Here is a 12676-nt window from a genome sequence, read left to right as displayed (position 1 = left end):
CAAGTATAACCGTCAACTGGATATCACATGCAATGTGAAGTTGGCCCCTTACCTTAACCATATGCAAAAACTAACTCAAAATGGATCAAACACCTAGATGTAGTTCTGAACTATAAAACTCTTAGAAGAAAACATTAAGTATAAATTTTTTGACCTTGGATTAGGCACTTTTAATAGATATGACATGAAAGCACAAACAGAAAAAAATAGGTAAATTGGACTTTGTGAAAATTAAAAACTTTGTACTTCAAAGGAAAAAAGTCAAGACAGTGAAAAGACAATGCACAGATGGGGAGAAAATATTTGCCAGTCCTATATCTGAGAAAGCTATAGTATCCACAATATGTGACTATTACAACTCAACAGCATAAAAAACAAATAATTGAATTAAAAATTGGCAAAGAATCCAAAGATATAAAAGTGCCCAATAAACACATGAAAAGAAGCTCAACATCCCTTTCTTAATAGGAAATGTAAATCAAAACCACAACGAGATACCACTTCATACCCACTAGGATGCCAATAATAAAAAAGACACAATAACAAGTGTTGGCAAAGATGCAGAGAAATCAGAACTCTCACACATTTCTGGTTGGAATGTAAAATGGTGCCATTCCTTTGGGAAATTGCTTGGCAGTTCTCCAAAAATTGTACATACGGTTAGTATATGCCCCAGCAATTCCTCCCTAGGTCCAAGAGAAGTAAAAACAATGTTACACAAAATCTTCCACACAAATGTTCATAGCGTAATAGCAGAAAGCGTAAACAACCCAAATGTCCATCAACTGATGAGCAGATAAATAAAATTTGGTATATCACTACAATGTAATAGTATTCAGCCATAAAAACATATGAGCTACTAATACATGCTAGAATATAGATGAACCTTAAATATTATGCTAAGTAAAACAAACCTTACACAAAAAGCCACATATTATATACTTTGTTTATATGAAATGTGGAGAATAGGCAAATGCATACTGACAGAAAGTAAATTACTGTTTGCCAGGGGATGAGAGAAGAGAAATAGGGGGTGACTGCTAATAAGTAGGAAGATTCTTTTGGGGGGGGGTGATAAAAATATTCTAAAATTTAATATTTTGTGGGTTAAACTGTGAATATATTAAATCATCGAATTGTATACTTCAAGTGGCTGAATTGCAGGGTATGTGAATTATACTTTAATAAAGCCATTAAAAACAAAATGTACAAACTAAAAATAAAAAGGAAGAAGGAAAGAAAATAATAAAAAACTCCCCTTGGAACCCCAAAGAAGAGTTTTTGACCAGTCTCATTGACATAACTGGTTTTCCAAGTAGATAAAAGCACCTTTCTGGGATTATGACTTTGGGACAGCTGGGAAAGCCTCTAAGTCACCCACAAACACTGCCCAGGACAACTGAGCATTGCTGGTGATGAGAAAGACAAAGACCCAGGTTTGGAAGTGAATTAGACCCTGCTTTTAACTGCAGTTCTGCCACTTTGAAGAAACTCACATCCTCTCATTAGTCCTCTGAAACCTGCTTTCAGGACTCCACCCGTTCCCCATCTGATCCCTTTCCATTTTTGTGCGAAATGGCCTGTGATGTTCTTCCTTCGCAACAGCCTATCAAAGATGTCCTCAGGCTGACAGAAAGCCCAAAGTACCTGAGGATATACCTCAAGTCATCAGGCCAGTACAGCAGTATAAATACCAGTCACCTTGCCCCCATGAAGACGTCTCTGAGTTAAGACCCAGAGTTCCTTATTAAGTCTTAAGACCCAGGGAATTTTAATCAAGCTTCAAGAGCTTCCTGTTTTTTCAGCCAAAAGTGAGCACCTTTGTTTGACCTCCTGCCCTTCTGTGCCTGTTTCCTCACCCCACCTAGGAACATTTCCTAATATCCCTTCCACCAGAATCTTCATCTCAGAGTCTGCTTCTAAGGGATCCTCAGTTGCCTTATCAACAAAATGACAATTATCAGGATAACACAAGAAAAGTTCTATGACAACAACAGGGAAGGCCCTTGATAAATAGAGATTTTCTCTAACTTCTAGCATCATCACCAGTCAGAACATTTTTGTCCTTGGATAACTTCCTGTAGGCCAGGGACAGAAAGACTATGAAAAATTTAAGGATATAGTGGAATGAGTGAGCAAATAAATAGGCAAAGCAGGAAAAGTCTTGGATGCAACATAGCATAGTGGTTGAGAACGGGGACTCAGGAAAGCCAACCTAAGTTTCAATCTCAAGTATTCCAGTTCCCTAAGCACATTATTTCTCTGAGTCTCAATTTTCTCCTCTGTAAACTAGGTTTTATATCAGTCCATCTCATAAAATTGAGAGGATTAAATGAGATCGTGAGCAGATACCACCTGACCTAAGTAAAAATTAGCTACTGTTATCGTGGTGATGGTAACAATGTAGTTATTTTTATTGTAGAGTACATAGCAGTAGCAGCAGCAGTAATCTGGGGGCACCAAAAACAAACTTTACTGACTTCGTAATTTTGCCACAATTGTTAGATCCAATTTGACAACTAAGCTAAATTCCAAACACCTTATAGCAGATGCAGTTTTAAATTTCATTCCAAAGAATGAAACCCAGTGCCTCGTGTTGAGTGCTGGAAGAGGTTTTGCCTGGTGGCAGAAGGCACTAGGCTTCTGTTTCAGGCAGGTGACACCAGGCAGAGAGATTTTAATCAGCCCCCATGAGGTCTTCCTAGCACCAACCAGGCTTCCAGTACCAGGGGAAGCACCGAAACTGTCAAACTGACAGTTTGCTGAGCAGGAAAACCTCACAAAATAGCATAGGGTGTGTGTATATATACTTGTTTTTAATTTTAAGGGGATGAAAAATGCATGGCAGTAGGATTCAGCCAGGCATAAATTATACAGTGCGGCATGTCAGTAAGCAAGCACAACAATGAGGCACAAGAAGTTTGAGGAATAAGTAAACACCTGTCAAGGACTGCCTGCACGCAGCTCAGACACAGCACCCTGAAAGGGCACGTTGTGGGGATGAGTAATAGGAATGACATCCCAGGAAGTGATATACAGGTCACCTGCCCAAATCAACTCCCCTGGGCAACCAGAGACAAGCTTCATGTCCCTGTGTACAGAGAGTGACTTCACACATTATGACTCAGGTTCTGTTAAAAGAGTGTTCTTGCTTCAATCCTGGATGGTCTATTCTTCCCCAAGAGCCAGAGCGATCCTTTTACAACCAATACCAGTTCATGTCACACCTCTACTCAAAAATCTTCCAGTGGCTTCCATTGCATTGTATAAAATCCAAAATTCTTACCATGGCCAGCTAATTCCAACATAATCTGGCTCCTGGGTCCTTTGTTTACCTCATTTCCTGCCCCTCCTCTTCTCTTGACTTTACTGTAGCCCACAACCCTCTTTTGTCTTCCTCAAATTTGCCAAGCACATGCCCTCTCCAGGACCTCTGCTTCGGTTGTGCCCTCTGCAAGGAATGCTTCCTTTCCCCCTCCCCAGGTGCTTCTAGGGCTTACCTCTTATTGCATCAAATCCCTGATCCAGCATTACCTCCTCAAAGCAGGCTGCTACCCAACACGTGATGTATTTGTTTGCATGTGTATGTTTATATGCTTTCTTACTCTGGACAGTAAGTGCCTGAGGACAAGGAACTTGTTTTATCCCCAGTGGCTAGAATTGAGTCTAACATAAACTAGGCACTCAGTATTTATTTAATGAGCATGTGATTGAATGAATGAAGTCATTCAGTGCATGTTACATACCAGGAACTGTGCTCAACAACACAATTCTGCAGACAAAAGACCTTAGAATCTAGATCTACACTGTCTACACCTTCACCAGTGTCTATTAAGCACCTGGCATGGTGACTGTCCAAACTAAGATGTGCAGTAAGTATAAAATACACACTGAATTTTAAAGACTTAGTATGAGAAAAGATTATAAATTGCTGCCTCAATAATTTTTTATATTGACTACATTTTGACAATATTTTGAATATATTGGGTTAAATGAAATATATGATTAAAATTAATTTAATCTGGTTCTTTTCACTTTTTAAAATGTGGCTGCTAAAAGATTTAAATTACATATTCAATTTGCATTTGGGACTTGTATTATATTTCTATTAAGCAGAGATTATTTGAAGGGAGTGGAAGATTGTGAATGAATTATTTCCAAATAGTATTAGTTAAAAAAGAAAAAATATTTTTTAATTATAAAAAAGATGATATAGGGAAGGTAAATGAGGGACAGGGTCAACAACCAGGATGTTCACAGCCTGCTGGAGGAACTGTTGTATTAAGTGTGTTTATAAAGCAATGCTACTCAACTGAGTGTGCACCGAATCACCAGGGGATATTATTAAGGTGCCAGTTCTGATTTGGGTCTGGGTGGGGTCTGAGATTCTGTGTTTCTTACAAGATCCCAAGGCTTTGTGGACTACATTTGAATAGAGAAGTTTCAGATATCTGTCTATAATTGGCTAGGTGAAGAAGGATGGGAAAGAATTTGGACCATTAGAAGCCTCATCCAAGGCTCTTCCAACATCTTTCCAGCTGTTTGTGCCAGGATCTGATTTTGTAGTTGCTAAAACTGCATCTTAAAAATTCCCTACTCCCCAAAGCTGCTTCCTTGCCATAATGCCTGGAGGAAACAAATCAGAGAAAGTGGATTTGGGGGTTCACATGAGTATAATTTACTAAGACACGGCCAAGTAGTACCCAGGGATCCATTACATTGATCCTAAGATGTAGACTGCCAAAATGTCACCCAAATCAGGGACCTCCACTCAGTACACCCTGCCACCTTTCCTCCAGACCCACACTCTTGATGCTGGAGGTCCCTGAGAGTAAAAATGGGGTACTTAGGATCTATTCAGCCAATGGCTCAATCTAAGTAGTTATCTTGTAACTCACCTACTTTCCCATCAATAAGAGGGTTCTGAAGCTTGCAGTGAAGGAACACCAGGCAGCTTAGGGGATTGTAGGTTTGTCAACACAAAGTGCTCAGGTTCTCAGGAAGGCACCTATGTTATAATGATCACATATAACATATTTGGGACTCAGTGCATCACAAGGCAAAGAAATAAATACATTTGAGAGAAATGCTATAGGAGAAAGACTGGTGTGAAAATGGGGGTACATGTGTCAGGAAGTGGGCTGCTGGTGGTACAGTAAGCACATAAAGTGAAAGCAGAGAATAATGTAGGGAACAGTGATGAAAGGTAATGCTAAGGCATAGAAGTACATGGAGTACTTCTGTACTCACTGAAGTACATGGACTTTATTCTGAGAGCAAAGGGAGCTGATGTCATAAAGTAACAAGGCAGGAATTGATTTGAGAGGGACCATCCTAGAAGTGGAGTGAAGAGAGAATTTAGGATCAGCAGTACTGGACACAGGACCAGTTGGCAGTTTCTCACATCATTCTGGCAACAGATGATACATACCTGAACTTGAAGGACTTCAAAAAACCTTTAAGAAATTAAGTCAATAGGACTTGAAGATTGAGAGTGGGGAGAGGGGTAGAGAGAGGAATGCAGGCTGATTCTCTGTTTTTTTCTCAGGTAAAAGGACAGGTGACAGTGCTATAAAAAGAGACTGTGTGTGTGCGCACACACACACACACACCAAAGTTAATGTTCCTGGTCTTGGTTTTAGAGAGAAAGATGAGTAGTTTACTTTGGGATATGACAGCTTTCAAGTGCCTAGAGAATAACCAAGTTCACTGATGCGGCATGCTCTTGGATACATGATATAAGTCAACAGAAAAGTCATGTCTGGATACAGACTGGAGAATCATCCCAACACAGATGAATATTGTAATCATGGGAGTAGATGATACTGCCCAAGGATAGTACACAGAAACAGGAAGGCTATGAGCCAAAAACAAATGATGAGGAGAAGGAAGGTGCCAGGGATGAAGTGAGGTACAAGCACAATCAAGAGAAAATATCAACAAGGAATGAAGAAGAGTTTCAAGACCCAGGGTTTGTTAACACCATCAAACGTGGGACCCATCAAATAAGAAGAGCAGAAGTCCATTATACTAGGCTATTAGGCCATCAGTGACCTGATCAATAGCTGTATCAATAGAATATTGGGGTCAGAAGTCAAATTACAGGAAATTAAAGAATAATGAAAATACGGAAAGTAGAGAAAGGAAATTTATTCAGCTCAAAGAAGTATGGTGAGGGGGGAGAATGGAGCAAGACAGTGACTCAAGAAAAACATAATTAATGAGGGGGTGTGATTTTTTTTTCTTGATTTTGGTTGTTTTAGAATGAAAGCACATTTCCTACTTCAAAATGGAAGAAATTTGAGTTTGTCTTCTAGGTCTAGGGTTTGGCATCTGGAAGAGAACATTTGGTCCATATATATAACACACAAATATACACATACCAGCATATCACATAGTGATAACATGCATACACATGCACACCCACCTTTAAAGTTATCCCAGTGATGTATATATCAAAGTTATGTCACAGACATACACATCAAAATTAATTTTGCACTATAAAGTCCATGCATTTATCCCATCTGAATTCTAGTAGGATAGACTAGATTATTGGATTAGAAAACCAAAGACCCAGTTTACATTCCTAGCTCCTCCAAATGGTCATGTGACCTTTCAGTTCATTTTGTTCTTCTGAGATTCAGTAAACTTACCTGAACAATTAGAGAGCTGAGCTAGATTAGGAATGTCACCTCAAATACCAGCTCTGACAGGTTGATACAGGCTATTCAGCTTGCTGCATTGAAAGGTTTCTGAGGCTATGTCTAAATTGAACAAGCAAGACTATTACAGCAGACTAGCAATGTCTGCCATGGGCAGGAAAATACAGTAGTGCTAAGTGTTTATCACTCCTCAACTATAACATGCCATGATTCATTAAGTGCATTATCATCCTATCATACATTATGACTTTGGCCAAGTAAAATGCTCTGTAGTGTTTTTACCGCTTACTTAGTTCAAACCCCATTATTTTTTTTACTAAGGTAATAAATGGTTCTGAGATCACTACTTCTGTAATTCTATTCAGAAATTAGGCCTATTTTTTTCTGTTTATCTTTCAAATAGGCTTCTTTAACAGCCATACTATTTAGGGAAATAAACTGTTGGCTGTAAAACCTGCCTTCAGATATTCAAAAATTTAATGATTACTGACTATAGGAGACCTCATATAGAGCCTAGAATATCTTTACTGCAACAAAACTTATTTTCAAGCCAGATCTACTGACTCATTTTTGTTCATCCCAAATGTCATATTTACAGCATTTCTAAAACCCAAGCGAGGGATCCATTGCCCTGTCCCTTATATCATGGTCCATTGCCCTGCAGTGGTACAAGTGCATCATAGAAGTGTGTGACAACTAATTCTCTGAAGCACAGTGAAAGATTCTCCTATCTCAACCACTCCTAAACTCTCAAGGATATTTCTTTCCTAACTGGAAACCATAAATATAGCTCTGCTGACATCTTCAAGTGGACTCAGGCCCTGCCATTAACATGTGACATTTCTATCTAGTGGCCTATAATTTCCAATAATGCTGCCTATAACACTGTGAGAAGCTCAAATGAAATATAAAGGAAACCATTTTGTCAAGTCCTGGTCACTATATTCATAAGCAATATTTTTATTGTCTCTACTGTGTCCCCTAGCATAAAGGCCATAAACAGGGAAAAACGGGATGTTTTCTAACTGCATGTATGACAGGTCCTTAGCCAAAGAATCAGAGAGGCAATTCACTGGGCTTTCCACACAACAGCCTCATACTCAAAAGATGTTAGTCCAAAAGACCAGTGGACTTTGCCATTAATATCCCTCCTTATTTTTCTAAATTTATAAAATGCAAGTACTTTTATTTGTAAGAAAGGCTCACCTCATACAAAACTAGGAGGTCCCCAACTCCTTTTGCCATGTGCCTGTCCCCTCGGGAGGTAAGGAGGCAACCCCTGGCTGTCTATGAACATCACTTCTGACCCATTTATTCCTTTCAATCTTGGAGGAACTCCACTGACCTGTATGCTTCTCCTCCATTGCCTCTCTTTGATATCTTTCTTCTCCCCAGTCATTTACATCTCATTGCTCTTTTCAGTATTTGGAGACTCTCTCAAGTGAGTTCTCCATATTACTGATGCAGTTATCCACAGGGTCTGCTGTACTACTCCTAATCCATTACAAGATTCTGCCAACTCATTTTTTATATCAAAGCCATTATTCTTGTTTCTGTCTGGCTTCATTTTTGATTTTTGCCTTCCTGTAAGCAAGCTTACTTTTGATATTTATTGTCTTATCTCATCTTTAATTTCTTGTTTCATAGAACCAAGGCTTAATTGAATTTTTTTGAAAGTACAAGCAGATGCTCCTTTAAATTACTTTTGTTTCCTACAGTAAATCTCTTTTCAAGTATGTCCTTTCTTTGCCTCCCGTGGGCTCTGTTCTTCTTTTATGCTTCAAAGTCTTTTCATAGGCCCTAAATTGATATGTGTGGATTTGTCTTCCAGTTTATTCATACTCAAAAATGAGAATTCTACACAGGCCTGAAATCTGCAGAAATGGGTGTAATTAAGATCTACAAACCAGATGCTTTCTCAATTTCAAAGAAAGGTCCCACTTTAATAAGGACAATCAGGACTAACTACATAATTTTCTGGACCTAGTGCAAAATAGAAATTCAGGGCCCGTTGTTTGAAAAGTATTAAGTCCAAGATGGTGATAGCAGCACAGTAACCCAAGCACAGGGCCCTTTTCACTGAGGGATCCTGTGTGACTGCAAAGGCCATACACCCATGAGGCCAGCCTTTGAGGGCACAACTCCCACTATCCAAAGCAGGGTACTGGACCACCAAGTAGGACTCATATGGAAGTATCTGTAAACTGATATCTGTAAAACATTTTCAAACCTTAGCCCCTCACCTACCTAGAAGGTTAAAGAGAATTGACTTGTATTGGCTAAAGAGTGAGTTGGAATTTGGAGATTTCTCTAGAGCAAGGTATCAGCATGTAGTAAGAAGCCCCTCCTCAATGAGTGTGGCAGTAGGGAGATCCCTTGTAGAGTTGTACGTGAGAAGAGATGTAAGCAGGCAAAGAGGGAACAGCTGCCACCTCATCAAAGAAATGCAGTAGTGTTCCCAGGGAGAAACTGCTGAGAGCCTACACAAGTGCCCTGGGAAAGAGTTTCAGCCTTGAATGTCTTCCAAGCCAGGAGAGTACCAGATAATGGGAGTGCCAGCTGCGGTGCCTATCCTGCTTCTGCCTCCGGGTCTGGGTGTGGGGTCCAAGAAGCAAGTGGAGCAGAAAAGGAAAAAGAAAAGCTTTCTATAGAGGTTTTAGCTATTATCCAGAACTGAAATAAAACTGCTTTGTGATTCTAAGTGATCAGAATGGTTTCTGTTATCTGAGAGGAACTGGACCAACCAGATAGTTCACCAGGGGCCAAGGGGTAAGAACCACTATAGTGGGCTTACAAAGAGTTGCTTTCTAATTGGACCACATCACATTCTGCTTAAATGCACAGGGTTTGTGAATATTTCACGGATCTCTTTAAGTTTTGCTTGTTTATTGAAAAGAGACCTCTTACTGGATCTTCAGTGAAGCACCTGTTGCCTTTTTCATGATCCCGCATCACAAAGGGAGCTGGAGGGAGCAGGGCCTTAGGCAACTTTCCTCAGTTTGGTGCAGCTCTGGCTCCAGGCAGCAGGCCTGGGGAGATATAGCTGTTGCCTCAGGACACCCTGCCAGGTCCCTACCCCTCTCTTAGTAGGGCTGACATACCTGTGCCCACCAGGTCCAATTTCCCATCACCCTGAACCCAAAGAATCTACTGATTTGAGACTTCTGCCCAAACCAAGTGTAAGCTGCAGAGACTGGGTACCATAGGGGAATCCCCACTCAGGTTAACTTGAGACTTTTATGCATCCACAAGTCTCCATCACTCTCTGGCCCTCAGCCTGTCCCTCCCTCCAGCCCCAGCCCATTCTGCTCTGAGCTAGAGCCTATCCGCAAGCTCCAATGAGGACACTGGATCCTCATCCTGGCTGTTTAGCAGAATCACCTAAAGAATGTTTCAAGAACCATTGCCTGGTTTTCACCCCAGAGGAACTGCAACCAAACAGCTAGGGAGCAAGGCTCAGACATCTGGGCTCTTTATTACTCTCCAGGCAATTCTAATGTGCAGGGAGACTCACAGGCTATTTCCTTTTTTGCTCAATTCAGACTCATCTTGCAGAAATTTCTCATAGCCTTTGGCATGCGGGTGACAATGTTTCCTATTTTTCAGTGCTGACATGGGTTTTTTTCATATTATTATATTGGGATCAATTCAGATTTGTCTGCAATACAAGGAAGAGTCTCCTAACTGTCAGTGTTAGGAAATGTCTGTGTAACCTAAGGAAAATATGAAATCTTTCTCCACAGAGCTTGGAAAAACAAGCCAGAGTCACCTCATTTTTCTGCAGCTGTTTAGGTGGACAGTTACTGGGCCCACGTCCTTTCTCATGCTGTGGATTTACACTGGAATCCTAATCAATCATAGAAGTAAGAGCCCCTCCGTCATTAGAAATTCTCCATGGGTGATCCTTTCCTAGTGAAGGGGCAGAAATGAAGGATTGTCCCTGTGTACAATAACTAAACATATCCAGATACTTTTGTGATCCAAAGTCCTTACCTCTCCATAACTGCAATATTTTATGGATGTTTGAATTTGAAAAATACATTGTTTATTGCAACAAAATGTAGAACTTCCCCAGAGAAATAAAATTGATCTTGATGTCTACTCCACAAAAATTTAAATATTAAAATGCAATGATCACAAAATGTATTGTATTACATTCAGCCTCTAACTTGTCTCTGCCCATTACCCTGAGCATCAGCAATTATTGTCACTTTGTGCCTTAATAAGCTTTCATATTTGTCCACTCTTTAGGCAACTGAGCATGCATTTCCTCAAAGATTTTGTTCATCTTCATTTACCTTCAGAGCTTGGAATGGAAATCTCACTATCTCAGATGCCTGGCTTCCTCGTGCAGACCTTCTCTTCCCCTACAGAAAGCAGAAAGCAGATTGCTTTGTTCCCTTGACATCCTAAGCACTATCCAGGTGCAGAACACAAGAGGCCGTGAATAAATGATGAAACCAAGTTTTAGCTTAGAGCTTGCTGTGTTCCATTTGCATAGCTATAATGTCAGATTCATTATTCATGAGCATATGCTACAATGGCCCTCCCCTTATAGCTCAATCCTCCACTGCCTCTGATTCCCAGATGTGTAAGATGAACCACTGCTCCTGCAGCTTGAAGCAATTTTTCCTTTCCGAGTGCACGAAGGAAAGATGGCCCTGTTTTTTATGCAAGTGTGGATCCTTAGATGCATAACATTTACAACCTAACATAAAATAAAACTGAAGGTTTTGATACTAAAAGTCGTAAGCATATTGGGTCAACAGCAACAACAACAAAAAGAAACTAAGGAGCAGGGACTCCCTTTAGAATTATGGTGGAGGAAAGGGTGGGCCTGCTCATGAATAGAAGTAAACTATGATGGTATAATTTAGGTGGCATGCTGGGAAGCTTTCCCTAATCAAAAAACCTCTCCCCTAAATAGTGCTTTTCATGCCTGGGACTTCACTATTAAAAGCTGATGAGAAATATTGTCACTTAGAAGGAAAAAGACCTTGAGAAGAATGCCATTCTGAACACTGTGATTTACTGTAGCAGATCATTATCCTCTCTGCTAATAAGACCAATCCACTCTTATGGGGCACTTTCTATGTGCCAGGCACTGTTCTAAGTGCCTGTCATGCAAGTCATGTGATCCTTAAATAGTCCTAGGATGCAGATAATATAATCATCATCATCCCCACCACTATCTCCATTTTCAGATGAAGAAAGTAAAACATAGAGTCCACATGTGCAAGAGTCAATATTTGAACCCACATAGCCTGATTACAGAATCTGAACATAGGCACAGCACTGTATGGGCCTCTTCCTGGATACACGGAGATAACAGAGACGGTGGAAAGTATTCTGAAAACAATAAATGTAAAAGCATGCTGGGTGGGTCAGCAGACAGAGCACTGAGTTTACAGTTGCATAGGGTCTGCCCTCCAACCCTATTACCATTGTCCTCATCTCCTACCTATCACCCCTTAACTTCTTTTTTTTTTTCATTTTCATTAAATTTATTGGAGTGACACTGGTTAGCAAAATTATACAGGTTTCAGGTGCCCCCTTAACTTCTATTCTCACCACTCTGGCCTCCCTGGAGGAATATGGTATACCATGAATGTTCCCACTTCAAAGCCTTCATGTCACTGTCCTCTCTTCCTGAAATGCTCAGAGATCTACAATGATCCCTCCTTTACCTCTTTCAAATATCACTCCATCAGAGAACTCTTGTCTAACCACCCAATATAAAATAATGTCAGACCATCTATCTCTCTAATTTATCATCCTCTGTTGCCTTCCCCTACTACTTTTTTTTCCACAGTATTTATCACCATCTGACATATACATTTTCTTCTTTGCATAATAGCTGTCTCCTACCATGTGCCACTGCCATGTGAGCTCCATGAGAAAAAGAACTTTTTGTGTACTTGGTTCACTGATGTATTCCCCACACCTAACCTGTGTCTTCCATATTAGGAGATCATTACACATTTGCCAAATAAATGGGTGAATAACTGTACAAT

The sequence above is a fragment of the Phyllostomus discolor genome, chromosome 6, assembly GCF_004126475.2.
Source record: "Phyllostomus discolor isolate MPI-MPIP mPhyDis1 chromosome 6, mPhyDis1.pri.v3, whole genome shotgun sequence".
Taxonomy (NCBI): Eukaryota; Metazoa; Chordata; class Mammalia; order Chiroptera; family Phyllostomidae; genus Phyllostomus; species Phyllostomus discolor.
This window is presented reverse-complemented; position numbering follows the sequence as displayed.